General features: G+C 36.7%; 1 long non-coding RNA gene across 2 annotated transcripts in view; it reads right to left on the minus strand.

The window, feature by feature from the left end:
* Positions 1–16,201, minus strand: part of LOC123801085 (uncharacterized) — a 424,009-nt gene that overhangs the window by 120,981 nt on the left and 286,827 nt on the right. For both annotated transcript variants that reach the window (XR_015725929.1, XR_015725930.1), the window contains exon 7: positions 3,101–3,162. This is a non-coding gene — a long non-coding RNA (uncharacterized LOC123801085). The remainder of the gene's footprint in view (positions 1–3,100; positions 3,163–16,201) is intronic.

A 16,201-nucleotide genomic window follows, 5' to 3' on the forward strand; every position in this document is an offset into this window, starting at 1 on the left:
TGCCTAGTGATCTCTTTAAATTGTAACTTTTGTCAAAGTATCCTTTAAAAATTATTCTCATATCTTTCTCATGTTACACTTGAGAGTATATGGCCTTATTTTATATGGGAATAAAGACGCTGAATCCGTGGAAATAGTAAGTGCTAGATAAGGGTATCTAGAATCCAGAAGGGCCCAAAGAATCTACTCAGCTAACATACAGCAATATTTTCTTATGGGAGTGTTTTGTTCAAGTTCATGTGTTGTAAGTACACATAAAAACGAGCCTGGACTTTTGAATTTAAAAAATCATCAAAAAAATGAATTTTAGTTAAATCATATCTTAGGGAAGTAGAATAACTCCATCATATTTTTATTAAAAGAATATTAAAAAATCAACAAGAAGTACATACATGCATTGTATCACCTGTTCTGAGTTTTAAAATTTAAGTCCATGAATAACGTAAGATTTTGTTCTTTTAGGACATTATAGCACTGAGAAAACGTAAAATTACCCTTTTCAATAAAAATGAAACATAATGACAATTCTAACGTTTTTTACCTTTATAAGTAAGGGTGTTTGGTGCAATGTCCTTAGTGGAATAACAAATTTTATAAAGAGTGGCTTAGTTGCCGATGTTTATAAGTACTGTAAGAAGTATATAAAACATTTTGATCATATTCTGTGTGAGAAATCTAGATGTAAAATTATTCTATGATATTAAAAATCATATCCATTATTTGGCACCATGCTATTCAGACAACTGGCATGAAGACTGGAGGGAAAAATAAATATTTTTGTTCCATTCCTAATTTTAACCTCTTCATGACACTATAATTAACATAGGGTTTGTAGGCATTTTGCGATTAGTTTGCAACAGTATTTATACTGTTTTCAATCATTCAACACAATATTAGTATTTTATTACTTTTAAAAAGAACATATTTAACAGATATTCTCAGAGCATCAATATGCTTACATATGAACATAAAATTTTGGATAGGATTGTTTTTCATGACAATGAAATGGTGGGAAAAATGTATTTTTATTAAATATTTGATATTTCTTGTCCTAAAGAAGAATGACATTTAAAGTATTGACAATGAAAAATATGAATAAACTCTTTCTTATTTTTCAAGCACATTCTTCTTTCAAACATCTAATTAGTTGGCACGACTAAAAGGAAATCTTAACATGCGTATCTGGAAAAGACTGCATTTATCTCTCAGATTAGATAACAAGTTACTCTGTGTGAAAAAGTTAAAGATTTGAAGATTTGCTTTTCTATAATCCTTCACTACAGGAGAACTTTTTGATTCAAAGATGACATTTTCTGGAAATCCCAGAGGAGTGTTAAGTTACTTTGGAATAAACTGAATCATCAGTGATCATCTTAGCTGTCAATGACCTATAGATGACATTTGTATCTAATTAATTAGATGTCTTCTTTTGAAAGAAACAGTGCATTGTGGATAATTAGAAGAGACATCAAGGTTGGAATCATTGGCTCATTAATCTAATGAAGCTAGCCTATGGCATTTATATTACTCAGTGGTGATGTTATTTTATTTGCAATGCTGTATATAAAATGTTAATTCTTGATAAAGAACATGGAAATTAGCTACTATATAATTTTTCAGAGGAAATTTCATATTCAGTTGTTTGACACATGCCCTTGACAATTATTTGCTAAGCATGAAAAACCAGGGATACTGTTTTTGACTGAGCATTCTCTCACACTCACACACGAGCCCTCTATTCATAATATTCATTTTCACAATATTCTATGTGCTATCTCCTCAACAATGATGTTGGTCCAAGGTGTAGGCATGTGACATAATCCAGGTACGTTTGTGTCTTTCCCTAGGAACTTTCAAATTGTTTTGTTAATAAAGTAGCTCCTTTTCCTCTTTGATCTAGAACTACAGATCCTTTTTTTTTTTTTTAAAGATTTTATTTATTTATTTGACAGAGATAGAGACAGCCAGCAAGAGAGGGAACACAAGCAGGGGAAGTGGGAGAGGAAGAAGCAGGCTCATAGCAGAGGAGCCTGATGTGGGGCTCGATCCCATAACACCGGGATCACGCCCTGAGCCGAAGGCAGACGCCCAATTGCTGTGTCACCCAGGCGCCCCTACAGATCCTTTTTGATCATAGAACTATAAGAATACAGACCTGGAGAAAGAGCCAGCCATGAATCTAGCTGACTTGAGATCATGAAATCATGAAAGAACAACAGAGATGAGAAGATAAAGTCCCTGATTTCATTAAAAACCTTGGGCTAGCCTTATCTAAGACAGACATTGTGCCTTGTTTTGTTTCTTAATTAAGAAATAGAATTTACTGGGGCGCCTGGGTGGCTCAGCTGTTAAGCGTCTGCCTTTGGCTCAGGTCACGATCCCACGGTGCTGGGATCAAGCCCCACATTCAGCTCTGCATCAGGCTCCCTGCTCTGCAGGAAGCCTGCTTCTCCCTCTCCCACTCCCCTTGCTTGTGTTCCCTCTCTCACTGCCTCTCCCTGTCAAATAAATAAATAAAATCTTTAAAAAAAAAAAAAAAGAAAAGAAATAGAATTTACTTCTGTTGTTTTGGCTTCTTAGAAATGGATTTCCACTAACTGGAATTGAAATAGGCCTGATTATACAAGATATTTGATTATCATACAAATTCAGAGTGCAGTAATAGAGAAGAAAGGAAGTAAATATGGAAACAAATAGAGAATAGTGTTGTACTGTAAGTTAATCTCAAATTATCTCACTGTATAGAAAGTTTACTTTTTTCCCATTACAGAGAAGAAAATTCTTTCGTATCCATGAAACTTTATAACACCTGAAACTATGTGTTAGAGAGAGGATTGAGACCCAATTCCATTTGACTCCAAAATCCATACAGTATCTATAACATTAAAAGCTCTAAAGAAAAATTTTAAAAAAATTATTGGGTGAGGAAAATAGCGAAGTATGTGTACACGTGTGTGTGTGTGTGTGTGTGTGTGTGTGTGCATAAACTTGCCAAAAAAAAATACATAGATGATTTTAAACAAGAAGTATTTGCTTAATATCCTGTTTAACTAGGGTCACACTTCGCACAAAAATGGCTATTTGGCTTTTTCAATCTTACCTCAGTTATTGTGAATGTAGACTCAAAGCGGGAACACGTATATTTGATGGTGTTTATAAAACCTAAAAAGAAGAAAAATGAAATATGCTATAAATCTGCACAGCAAAAGCATCAGCAGCAATCTGGATCCATTTAATGTGGGGACAAAACACTTTATATACATCAAAGATCACATACTATTAGCACATTAAAACAGTATGTGTGCTAGATAGCTAGCATAAATAGAAAATGGTATTTGTCATATCTGAAAAATATTTCTTAACTAGGATGACTCCAATTAGAAATAAAGCAAGTTTGAGGTTCAGATGTGTAAATTTCAAATATGTGCAGAATGAATGTACATGGAAAGCATCATTCCAGGAGTAACCAAATGTGTGTATCATTAATGTATAGTTGGCATTTTCTGAGATGAATGTGCTCCAAAGTAATCCTTGTAAAAATGACCAAAAACGGTTGTAAAAAAATCATAACTTTCCCTACAAATAATGAACAAAATAATAGAAAACCTCAGGATTTGAGTTTAGGCAGGCTCATAGTTTATAACATATTTAACTTCAGTCAAGTTTCTTAAGCGCGCTAAGCCTCCGTTTTCTATTGGAAAAATAATAGTATCTTCTTTACAGGGCTGTATAAAGATTCCATTTGGTAATGTGTGAAGACCATTAGGCACAATTTCTATTGCATAACAAAGTATTCATTAAATCTAAGTTCCTATTATCAGGCGTTGTATAGATACTTGTATTTGATGAACTTAATATTTGAAGATATGCTGAAGATTTATTTTCAAATCATCACTGAAAACTTATTAATACCAAATACATAAAAATATATGAATGATTATAACATTGAGGGATTTCAAATAAATGGTTATCTGTAGTAGAATTCAGAGGACAGCAAGGCTGACATTTCTTTTAGGACTTTAATGTACCTTTAATATATTCTATAATCCTTAATAATGTTAACTATCAAAGCAAAGATTGTGCTGGAAAAGTTAAACTGGTAAGAAAGACTTTATTCAAGGCTATTGCACTTAGAGATAGACCACAGTGTGGTCTCAGCTCAACTGCACTGGAAGGAAGGGCAGGAGAGATTTTAGGAGCTGGGTTAGGGGGGCTTGTAGGCTACCTATGATTGCTAACTGGTTACCCAAATATCTCACGACATTAGTTTCACCACTGGAGCAAGGAAGTGGTATAAGATCCTACCTTCCCAGAGAAACTGATGGATAAAGACACTAGCTTGCCTGATAATCACATTTCAAAGTGATGGCTTCCAGGTCCTTGAAAAAGATATTCCTGGGTTATAAAACTGGCAAGAGGTTTTTTGAAAGGATTGACGTGCACTTTGAAAGGACAGAGAAAAGTATTTACAAGTTTTCTAAAGTAAGTAGTCTAAAAAATGGAAGGGGAGGAATCTCTGTGGTTAGGGCATCTGGATTATGGAAGAGTTGCTAGCAGAGGGAGGTCAGGGGCCAACAGCAGCAAGAAACCTGTCCAGGGTGTAGTCAAGCTTAGGGAAACATGAAGGCCATGTTGGACATTATCTCTTGGAATTAGTTTAGAATTCATGGATTTGCTGGTTTTAATATTCTGGTAGCTTTTATTGTGGTAAATAGAAAAGAAAGCACATTTTAATAAATTCAAATTCAAAGTGACCTCAAATATTTCTAAGAATTTGAATGCTAAAGAGACAAAACTAAATGCCACCATTATCATATGCATATTTGTTGTTTGATACCCATGGATTTATCATCTATACTGAAGCCTGGAAAGTTGTTAATTTGTGTGCCATTAATAATTTCCCTAGCAGTAAGAAATGGTTCATGTATTTTATTGCAATTGTATGAGAAGATATTTGTAGGGAATGTGAATGGCTGGGTGGTTCAGTGACTAGGGAGACACAGCTAAAGCAGCCAGGGCTACATGGCCAATCTTACTTCCTTAGGCCTCTGGCCTGCAATGAAGAACCAACCTATCATAAATCTTTTCATTCAGACATTTTCATGAAGTATCTGAGAAAGATGAGATAGACGATACAAATAAGTTCCCACCAAACAAAGCCGTATTCAATATTTGATTTGTGCGTTTTGCTTCTAACTGTATTGTTTCCCTTTCCTCCTTGCTCTTCGTCCCTGAGTGTGTTTGTGTGTGAACTGTAATTAGGAAGCACACCCACCCATCTTTTCATGGCAAAGAGGATATTTTTTTTCAGTTTTTTATTTAAATTCAATTTAGTTAACGTAACATTAGTTTCAGGGAAAGAGTTTAGTGATTTATCAGGTGCATATAACACCCAGTGCTCATTACATCAAGTGCCCTCCTTAATGCCCATCACCCAATTACCCCACCCACCCCAACTACCTCCCTCCCAGCAACCCTCAGTTTGCCTCAGAGTCTCTTATGGTTTGCCTCCCTCTCTGTTTTTATCTTATTTTTCCTTCCCTTCCCCTATGTTTGTCTGTTTTATTTCTTAAATTCCAGACATGAGTGAAATCATATGGTATCGACTTACTTCACTTAGCATAACACACTCTAGTTCTTCATGGCAATGATTCTTGAGAGAACTCCCAAGAAAGTATGTGATAAGAATCACTTGTAAATGCTTCCCCCACCTCCAAATCTCTGACCCTTCATTTCTCTAATGTTTATTTCAGAGTGCTTGCTTTCCATTTGAAAATCAGTTCCATAGAGGGCACTGTGAAATATTTCTCAACTTTGTCAGAGTGGTGAAAAGAAATGTGGGGGCCACTGTGGCAAGTTAGTAATTGATAATCAAGATGTACTAACAATGCTTCTCTCTCTGTGCTTTTAAACAGAATCACGTCACGTTTTAGTCAAGGATATACAGACTATAATATGAACACTTTGGCTTTTCAAAAAAATAAGATATTTTCTTATTAGAAATATGCCTGCAGCTTAGAAGATAGCTTAGAAATTATAAATGCAATGGTAAGGGTGGAAATTAAGCTATAAATTCGGTATGTAAAGTGAATTAGCATAAGCAAAATTTTTCTAAAAGTCATAGGTCAGCCATAGAGAACCCTACTAATTAGGTTCAACAGTCAGTTTTTCTTCCGGCATTGAAACAGATTGAGGTTTCTTAAGATGATTAGAGATAAAAAGTAGTAACTGATATGAAAATCCGTACTGTGCATGTGAACACAAATTACACACCACATTGTGAGACTCTCAAACAATTGCAAGTTTTGCAGGAGTTGAATTTAATCAACAGAAAACAGTTTTCTGTCTTCCCTTTCATACCCACTCACTAGCATAAGCTCCTTGAGTGATTCACATGCCAGCCTGTCTACCCTATTTTTTTTTTAAGATTTTATTTATTTATGTGACAGAGAAAGAACACAAGCAGGGGGAGCAGCAGGCAGAGGGAGAAGCAGGATCCCCGCTGAGCAAGGAGACCTACCCCACCTGAGCTCTTCCACCCTATATAAATCTCTCTGTTCTCTCTATTTAGAGCACTCTCTCAACACACGTAATAATAATTATCGAAACTAACCCCACCTATGATAAACTTCACTGTAAAAACACTGTTTGCTATCTAAATCTTATTTATATCATCATAAATATGGGCAATCAATATATACTAATTTAGTATAATTACTAAATTAAACTAATTTAGTAAAATTTGGAAATGTATTAGATCTATAGGTGAATGACTAATGAAAAAAGTTACTCTCATTCACTATGGACTACTGTATCTAATACTTATGAATGACAGTATTAGGTCATTGATATGTAAAGGGTTTGCCAAATGTCAAATGATTTATCATGAATAAAATAATTGGCTTGATGAAAAACCAGCAAAAACAAAACATCTCTCTATAAGTTGTTCAAGCTTTTTTTTATGTTTAACAAGAAAAATTCCCGTATTGGTAACTTTCCGCCTAGGTTCCTCAATGTTAAGGAGGAGTTGATACAAATAATAATGGGTGGCATTCAGATGAGATGACATATTCCTCTAGAGACTATCTCTGCGTTTTCAAATAATTAAAAATTATTTTTCTTGCTACTCATTTTTTGTTCGGCCCATACGAAAATCAAGATGATGGTGAGCGAGGATGTATTAGATTTCTGCAAGCATAACGATATACCTTCATTAATTTGATAAACAAACATGTATTGATTGCTTCCTTGCGTTAAGCAGTGTGATAGGTACTGATGTAGAGTACTGAAAAACAAATAACATTTTTTTATGTATTTACAGTTAATGCATGACATTAAAATTTTTTAATTTATAGAATTCAGTTGTCTTTAGATATATCTAAATTAAGTCTCGATCAATTCACAACATTTTTGAGCAATACAAAAAGAAAAAAAAGAGTGGGACAACTCCTAGATTTTTAAGCAGATTAAACAGATCAAGTAAAATTAGTCCTGTGATAACTGAAAGCCTATAGTGTTGTATTCTTTTTTTTTTAAAAAAAGATTTAATTATTTATTTGACAGAGAGAGAGACAGCCAGCGAGAGAGGGAACACAAACAGGGGGAGTGGGAGAGGAAGAAGCAGGCTCATAGCGGAGGAGCCTGATGTGGGGCTCGATCCCATAACGCCGGGATCACGCCCTGAGCCGAAGGCAGACGCTGCGCCACCCAGGCGCCCCTAGTGTTGGATTCTAACATTTATATTGCAATCAATAACACGTTTCTCCTACAACAGTATCTACACTAAATTACTTGCAGAACCATGGGAAAAATCTTATGGATGAAATTTGCAATCTCTTTTCTAGATTTGAGTCATACATGTTGTAAAGATTTTGATCCCTTGAGTTGAATAGCTAGATAATTTTTTAGCTTTGCCAAATAAATAGATTTCTGTTCTTTCATATTTAAGGAAGCCAATGCATAAAAAGCATGTATTGAAAACCTTATAAACAAACTCTTGCCCTGAGGTTCTAATAAAGTATATATGACAAAAAGAAAATGCTTTTATTACCCTACACAACCAGCAAGGACTTCCCTTTTCAGGTACTTTTATCAGCAATACTTCTGTAAATCTAGTTAAAAGTGGCCTTCCTTAATGAACAGGTACAAAAAATAAAAGTTTCTATAAAGCAAGCTATATATTGTTTTTTCCCCCCTTTACTCGGAGGAAGAACACTGTTAAAATGGACAAATGTATTTTCAGTACAGTGAAGCTTTACATCTCCCCTGTTACCACCACCACCCCTGGTTGTATTTTTGCAACAAACAGGTGAAGCATGTCTTTGCCAGTCTCTTTAGTGACATCTCCTGGAGAGAGCAAACACAATCATCCTCAGTAATTGCTACTGAACTGTGACTAGGGCACGCTGCTCCACGCCACACTTCTGCAATTTCACTGCTTGCTTGCAAAGGACTAAGAGAGCTTTGCGGGTTTCTTTTTCTTTTTTTTTTTTTTGTACTGTGCCAGCATGAATGTAATTTTTTTTTAAACAAAAATACCCTTCCCCCCCTTAACATTGAAAAGTGATAGGTAAACTGAATGAATTTGATCTTCTTGACAGATGAGAGTACCATTGATGTGAATTCTGTACCCATTCACCTATAATAGTTCTGTGGATTGCTAGATCTCTCTCAAATTAAACAACAACAACAAAAGAAAGCTAACCAGGATTCATGAAGACTTCAGAATGCACTGTAAAGCTGTGGATTATTTCAATTATTGCACCTCGAAAACCTATTTATCATACCTATTTTTCATTCTGGATGTAGAGAAGGATGAATCCTCATTTACAAACCATACAAGCAAAACAGGATAGAATCTGAACATGGCTACAAGGGGCTATTCACTCACAGAATACATGCAAAGCAAGCTTAAATTTCAAATTATGGCTATACTCATTTACCATCTCAGTTAACATATATTTGTATTTTAATCAAATGTGAATATTTATAATCCCTTTCTCTGAAGTTCTGAATTAATTAATATAACTAATCCTAATTATTTAAACTGTGAGATTATCTCTAGAATCGATACTTAGCATCTTTTCTCCTGTAAAGAGAGGTACACCATATATCTCCCCAGTCTGTTTCAACTTAATGGATTGGTTTACATCCTGGCTATAATTGGCCGAGTCTATCTCCTTCTGTGACCCCTTCATAGTCCTGGCATTTGCACAGTGATTGGCACACAGGAAGAGAGCAATGCATGTTCACTAAATTGAACCAAATGCACCAATTTTGGAATGTAAAACTGACCTTCAAGAAGCTGTAAACTTTAGTGAAAAATCATTGCAACTAGAACGCATTCATTATTCATAAAACATTGATACTATTGTAACAAATAATTTTAAAAGCATTATACCGACATGTTATTTGTGTAGTACGTTAGTTCGGTCAATGCCACTTGTTCTTTTCAGTTGGTTTACCAGAGAGAGAACCGAAATTCTGGAGAGGCTCATGCTCCCACAATCAACAATTGGGACACGTCCAGTGAGTTGTAAGGTCATTCATGTACTAGACACTTTATATCATTGCTCGAATAAATTGATGTATTTCCTCCATGGGTAATTTTCAGGACATTACAGATCAACCTCTTAAATAGGTACCCTAGATAGAGATTTAATCTTTTTGGACTATCATTTCCCTGACGACGTAGGAGATGTGTAAGTACACACTTACACATATTCTAACTCACAACTACAGACTACCATGTTTGGATAACCTGGACAGAAGGCCATTTTTTTTTAATAAATAAATAATTTTTTTTCTGTTTTTGAACCACATTAGTTTTTCAGCTTCTTAATAGTCCCACTGTAATCACTGAAGTCCTACATTTCCACCTCCCTTTTACGGTGACTGCTACTGCCATCTCTTTGCCTCTCTGCCTCTGCTATCATTTATGACCCATCTGAAGTTGACCCTGACTGCAAATTTGAGTCACAGTTCTATTTAAATCTCTTCCTGGTTCACTTTTCCAAGTAGAAAACTCTAAACATAGTACAAAATGCCCCCAATATTCCAGGTCCTGTCTATCTTTGTGTATGTCAGAATGTTATCTTCCTCTCAGATTAAAGGCAGAAATACTTTGTATACCTTTTAATAATTGTATTAAAAGTTATGGAATACCTTTGTAACAGGACCTGAGACCTAATAACGGTAAATACAATTTATTCCTGTAACACATTTAATCCATTAACTGCATCACACATAACGTTATAACCCATTGCAACCACAACAAAACAATTTGAAGTTGATGAATTTTGTCCTTAACTTTTATGAGTCTTAATTGCAGTGTTTGTTCACAATTTGTAACCTGTGTGCCACAAACTTCTTACACAGACGCTTGGGGTACTGTGTGGCTTGCTCATTCTCTAGCTGGCTCAATTCAGATGTGAAACATCAGCTCCAATTTATTACATAGTTATAGGGCACACACTGCATTCCAGGCCCTCCCAGACTAACACCAGCATTTCCTCACCCTAGACTTATTGAAGCTGATTGCATTTCCTAGGTGTTGCGTGTTACAGTAAGGGTTTTAATCGGAACATCTTGGCCCATTATTCACATCATGACTATTAAGCATTATTATTATCCATAACTTAGTGATAAGAAAACAGATGGAGAGATGCTGAGCACTTGCTCACTGCCACACAGGACAACCTGCAACTGGGCAATCCAGAAGTTGAGCCCCAAAGATTCAGTTCCGTAACACTTGGGTGGTGGAGGTTCTCAAGGGGACATGACTGCCGTTTGGCCTGTGAGCAGAGCCCGGGCAATCAGAGGCCCCCCAATCCTGGCCTTGGAATATACATTCCACCCATGTTCCCACACTAGAAGACACTACAAAGATACAGCTTTGAGAGAGTAATGTGCCGTGGGGACCATCTGGACTGAATACAAAACTGAACCCCGTTAAGGCCTCTATATAAACTCTTAAGATTTTGGTTGGCAGATGTGGAGATCTATTTGTATTGCAGCTGCCCCAGACAAGCTTGGTGAATTCCCTGCTTAGTAAACCTTCCACCCACCAATCTGGAGCGGTCTGCCTCTTCCTTCAATCTCTCCTTGCCCTCTGTTTATGGGAACCAGTTTTGAATTTCATCCAGCTAACTCCCAAGGTTTCAAACCAGCATACATCCCTGTCAGGAGTGGGGGCATAGAAGAGCAGGCAAAGGACAAGTTGTTTGTGGTCGAAGGGAAAGGAATCTAATCAGAAAGGAACACTTGAGCTGGGAATTTCCCTCTTACTTGCTAACATTTCCCTAAATTCTAAGATATGAAAAGAACCTGATTTAGCAAATAAGAACCTCATGAATACCAGAGAAGAGAAAGAAAAGAAAAAAAAAAAGTCTTGAAAAAGTTGAATAATAAAATGTAAAAGCAAATACTTTATTAAATAGCAGCATGTAAGAAGTTGAAATCTCAGCCTGTCTTTTTAAATCAGATTTGTGACAGGGAACTCTGGAGAAATTTTAACAGACAGAAATGCTGTTAAGAGACTGGACAACAGTATGGAAAAATCAAAGGAACACCGCAATAGATTGGATGATCTGATCTGATTACAGAATTTGACCTCTCTCTCCTTAGGTCTGAGACATCCTCATTTGGAATTCAAGATCCCTTTTTGGTAAACACTTTTAGTTTTATGAAACAGGCTTAATCATTAAAATTAGAAAAAAAACTCACTTAATGAGATGGAAAAGTTTAAGGGTAAAAATCAGAGGGATAAAGTTAGTCTGACCTCAGATTGGCAGAAAAATCAGGAAAAAGAAAATTCTATACTGTACAGTCTTTGTCCTCAGTTCCAATGCTGTTCTCAGTGTCAAGTCTGCCATTTTAGAAATTTGCTCTTGAAATGAAACAGTATTCAATATGAAATTGTTGAAAACCAGACTTTAAAAGACAAATGGGCATTCCCCTTTGAATCCGTCTACTTCCTCTGTTTCCTCCCTCATCTACTGCTCTTAGAGATCATTGAGAAGGCAAATAGATAATCTTGATTGACTAAGGTTTTCAGTTTTCTTTTAGAGAATAGTTCCAACAATTAAGCATGTAGAATCTATCTCCAATGGTAGCTGAAGAAATATTTCTTTTCCTGGTAGTCCTTTAAAGGTTCAAATGGCTTTCATTTTATGATTGACTAACTGAAGAAAAGCTCATAATTTTAATGTAATAAAATGGGATTTATTTCTCAATTATTTTAAAGCAATGCTTTAACTCTCTTTTAAAAGTAAATTCTGTGTATTTAAACTTAGTTGAGTCTTCAGAATTCCCAAAGACATCACCTTTATTAAGTCACTATTATCTGTTTTCTTCTTTATATATGAAGAAAAAAGCTTGTTGTCACTTGGGATGTCAGGCAAAGTTGCCCACATTTGGAAAGCAAATCTCCACCTCTTCCTATGAGGCACAATATGCATGCAGGGTCTTGGGAGAAGTGGCCCAAAAAAGACTGTCCTGCACAGTATAGGACATCAAACAGGACTTTCTACACTGAACATTCTGTTGTCATCAGCAATGCACAGGGAGCAAAAGTCCTGCAGATATTGAAGAGAGAATTTTGCAGATATTAAAGAGAAGTCTTTTCCTTGTAGTCACAGAAAGGAAGTCATACATAAGAATTTACTTATGCAAGAATATAAGGGGAAAAAATCCTTGGATTACAGCACCCCATTCTACTTTCTAGGCCCCACCCTCATCCAGTACACTTTCCTGACACTTTATTGAGAGGTACAGAGCAATATCAAGGTTAGAGAGCCTGATGTAAGAGTTTCATACTTATATTCCCACCTCCTCCCGCCCCAACAAACTCCAAATATTATCCAGGTGTGTGCTGCAAAAAAAGGTTGGATGGAAAAGCATTCTCATTTTGCTTCTTTCTTAATCATCTGACCATTCGGATATGTAAAAAAGAAGAGGATTTTGTGAGTCAGCAAACAGGCTTTACCCATTTGGACTTGTTCCATGATACTTGTCCAGCTCTAACACGGTAATTCGCCATTTGAATTGGAACTCCATTTGGGAAGGAGAGAGGTGCTGGGGCACGGGTGTCCGAGAGACTCAAGCATCAGCACAAGACAAAGAAGCCGCCTGCATGTGACAGCCGTGGGGAAACCACACTCATCCAACTCCCCCCTGATCGTCCCCAAACCTCTCCCCCAGGGAGTTGATGTTTACAGATAATGGGGAGTTCAAGCGGCTGCTTTGGTGAAATTACAGACACAAACAAAAAAGCATTTACTTACTGTCTGAGCAGCTGGATGAAAATGGTTTTGAAACTCTGCTCAGTGAGCTTGGTTTTAAAAATGAATATTTTGAGACAGAAAACTATATCTAAAATAAGACAGATCTAGGCTTCTGCAAACAGAGAAGCCAGAAACTTATTTTCCAGGTGTAAGCATTTTGCACTTCTTTCTAAGTGCCCGTAGCTCCGGAATGCATGAGATCATTACTGGGGGCAGAACGAGGAGCCTGTGGGCCTTGTATTCTCTTTGTCAGGAAATTTTCTAACATTAAAGCCCTGCCATGCAGAAAAATGGTGGATTTACTATTCTGTTTGATTCCTCATGTGCAAAGTTTTTGCTGTGCCCACACAAGTTTTTTGTTTTTTTTTTTTTTTGCTTGGGAAGTCTCTATAAGAATCATATAATGTCTCTTTTGTGAGCTGAATAAACGGTTCCATTGCTTTCCTATTTGATAGGTTTCCCTCACTTCAAGTTTTTGATGAAGTGGTCTTTCCACTCATAATCCTCCGCGGGCCCTTTGTTCTCATCTCTCCATTACCCGTCATCTATTAATGCCCCACCGTCTTCAGCTCCTGGAGTGTTTCTAATTTTCTCAGTCCTTAATCCTCCACTAGAGAGATATTCCCGCTTTGCAGAAATCCAAATTATGTCATTCATATTGAAGCTTTCCCTGGAGAGGATAAAAGAGATTTACAGAAAACACGGAGCCTGGTGTGGAGGGAACTTCCCTCCAACTCCTCCTCTGTCACGCTGTAGTCATTAGCCTCTCTGATTGTGCCTTCCCACTGTCCAGGGTGGTCTATGGCTTCACACAGGACTCCCCACACTGAACATTCTGCTGTCTGCATCCTGCAAATGCACAAGGGAGCAAAAACTAAGATGATTTGCTATCCAAACAGAGTAAGATTCTAGAGAGTATTTGGCAGATATTGAAGAGAGGCCTTTTTCTTATAGTCACGGAATGGAAGTCATACAAATGAACATACCCATGGAAGAAGAGGATAGAAAAGAAATCCTTTGGTTATAGCATCCCATTTTAACTTTCTGTACCCCACCTTCACCCAGTATACTTAACCAGAAGACTACTCCATAAAACAAATGCCACACATTCTTAATTCAGCAAAGACTGAGTGCTGGCTAAGTGCTAGGGGTTGAATAATGTATCTTGTGTTCGATAAAAAAGCAAAGCACACAGGTTCTGGTGAAGGGGTGCTTGCTGTCTCATAGCAATCTCTGCTTCCTGGTCACTGATAATCTATCAGAGTAGACCATTTAGAGCTGGCTCTTATGCACTATGTTCTGTCCATACATGTATTTTTTTCTTCTTTCTTTAAAAGTTTCCTATCAGTGTCTTTTTTTTTTTTCCTGTATTTTTCTCAGGGATCTGACAAACTAATCTGACCCAAGGTGTTAATAATTTATACTGCCAATGTTTGTCTCCATGTATTAATATTTATATATTTTTGTAAAATAAGGTAACCTAAAGAAGTAATGTCATCAATTAACCACAGAGAAAGCATATTTAACTCCTGCTCTTTTGTCATAAGACTATTTGGAAGCACCATTTATATAAAATTAGAAATGGAATGGCACCACTCACCATCGGGACCTGGTTTCTCAAAACAGGTATTCATGCCTGAAAGAATTTTCTAAGACTTTCCAAACCTAAACTTGTTAAATGCTAACAATGGAGTTTTAGAGCTTTCTGAAAGTGTTCACACCTTTTACAAAAGAGAAAAAAGTCAAAGCAAAATTGATTAATTAATCATGGATTATTAAACTAAATTGGGGTGAAAGGGTTTTGGATAAATTTAAATCTAATATAGTCCAGATCCATATATATACACACAGACACACGCACATATACTGGAAAACAAAACAAAATATCAGCTCCCAGGTGGGCCCTTGAATGGCTTTCAAATTAAGGGCTCAAGGATGGAGTAGCTCATTTTAATGAAAGTCCTACGTATGGTAAAATCTACAAACAGATCTGTTAAACAGAACTAAGTCTGTAGAAAATAATACAATTTCATATGTTAGAAAGCTTTAACTTTTCTTGGAGGGTACCTAAAGAATTACATAGCACGAAAATTTGGCACTGGGAAATGTGACTTGAAATACATGATTCTGACAGGGCGCCAGCATTTCATGGAGGCTAAAAGCAACCATTTATTCAGAAGCTCAGCTTGGTGGTGAGCAACCTAGGACTTTGAAGACTAAATAGGAAGGCTCATCCTAAGTAGACTTCTTTTCTTTTCTCCAGGATCCCAATGGGCTACTTGAAATATCTACAAGTCGTTCATCCAAACAGCAGTGCATCATTACAAGAACTAATTGCTCATTATTTTTGCAGCCCAGCTTAAAAGGAATACATGAAAGATTTCTCAGAGGGTTCGCGTTTCAATTTTGAAGCCTGGAGTGAAAGGACTTCAACTGTGATCCATTGTGAGAGCGGACTAGCAACTGGAGCCTGTTGCAAACACCCACTGCGTCCCGCGTTCTAAAAGAATGCAAGCTTACTGTGTCAGCAGTTGTACCACGCACACATGAATGAACTTTCAGAATGACCGCTTTATTATGTGTATCTAAAAATGAGACAAACCCATATGCCTGGGGTTTGGGTCTTCAGAACGGGGATGCATCAAGGCCCGTGGTTTGATTGAGCATGTTACCTTATTTTAGAAGGGATGGTGCCTGTGAGATCAAACTGAGACGGGTACCTGCTTGTTCTCTACGAATCTGACATGCCTTCATACAGAGGGGATACTAATAGGCTGCTGAGCTATTAATGAAATCCAATTTCAAACCATGTCTCACGGCCATCCATGCTGGTAGGATACAAGAACAACAATCACGGCACTTTTAACAGCCCTTTCAGGTTGACTTAAATAAGGGTGATAGAAAAATCCCATGTATAA

This window comes from Ursus americanus, chromosome 10, assembly GCF_024610735.1.
Source record: "Ursus americanus isolate L20-20 chromosome 10, mUrsAme1.1.p, whole genome shotgun sequence".
NCBI classification, from domain to species: Eukaryota; Metazoa; Chordata; class Mammalia; order Carnivora; family Ursidae; genus Ursus; species Ursus americanus.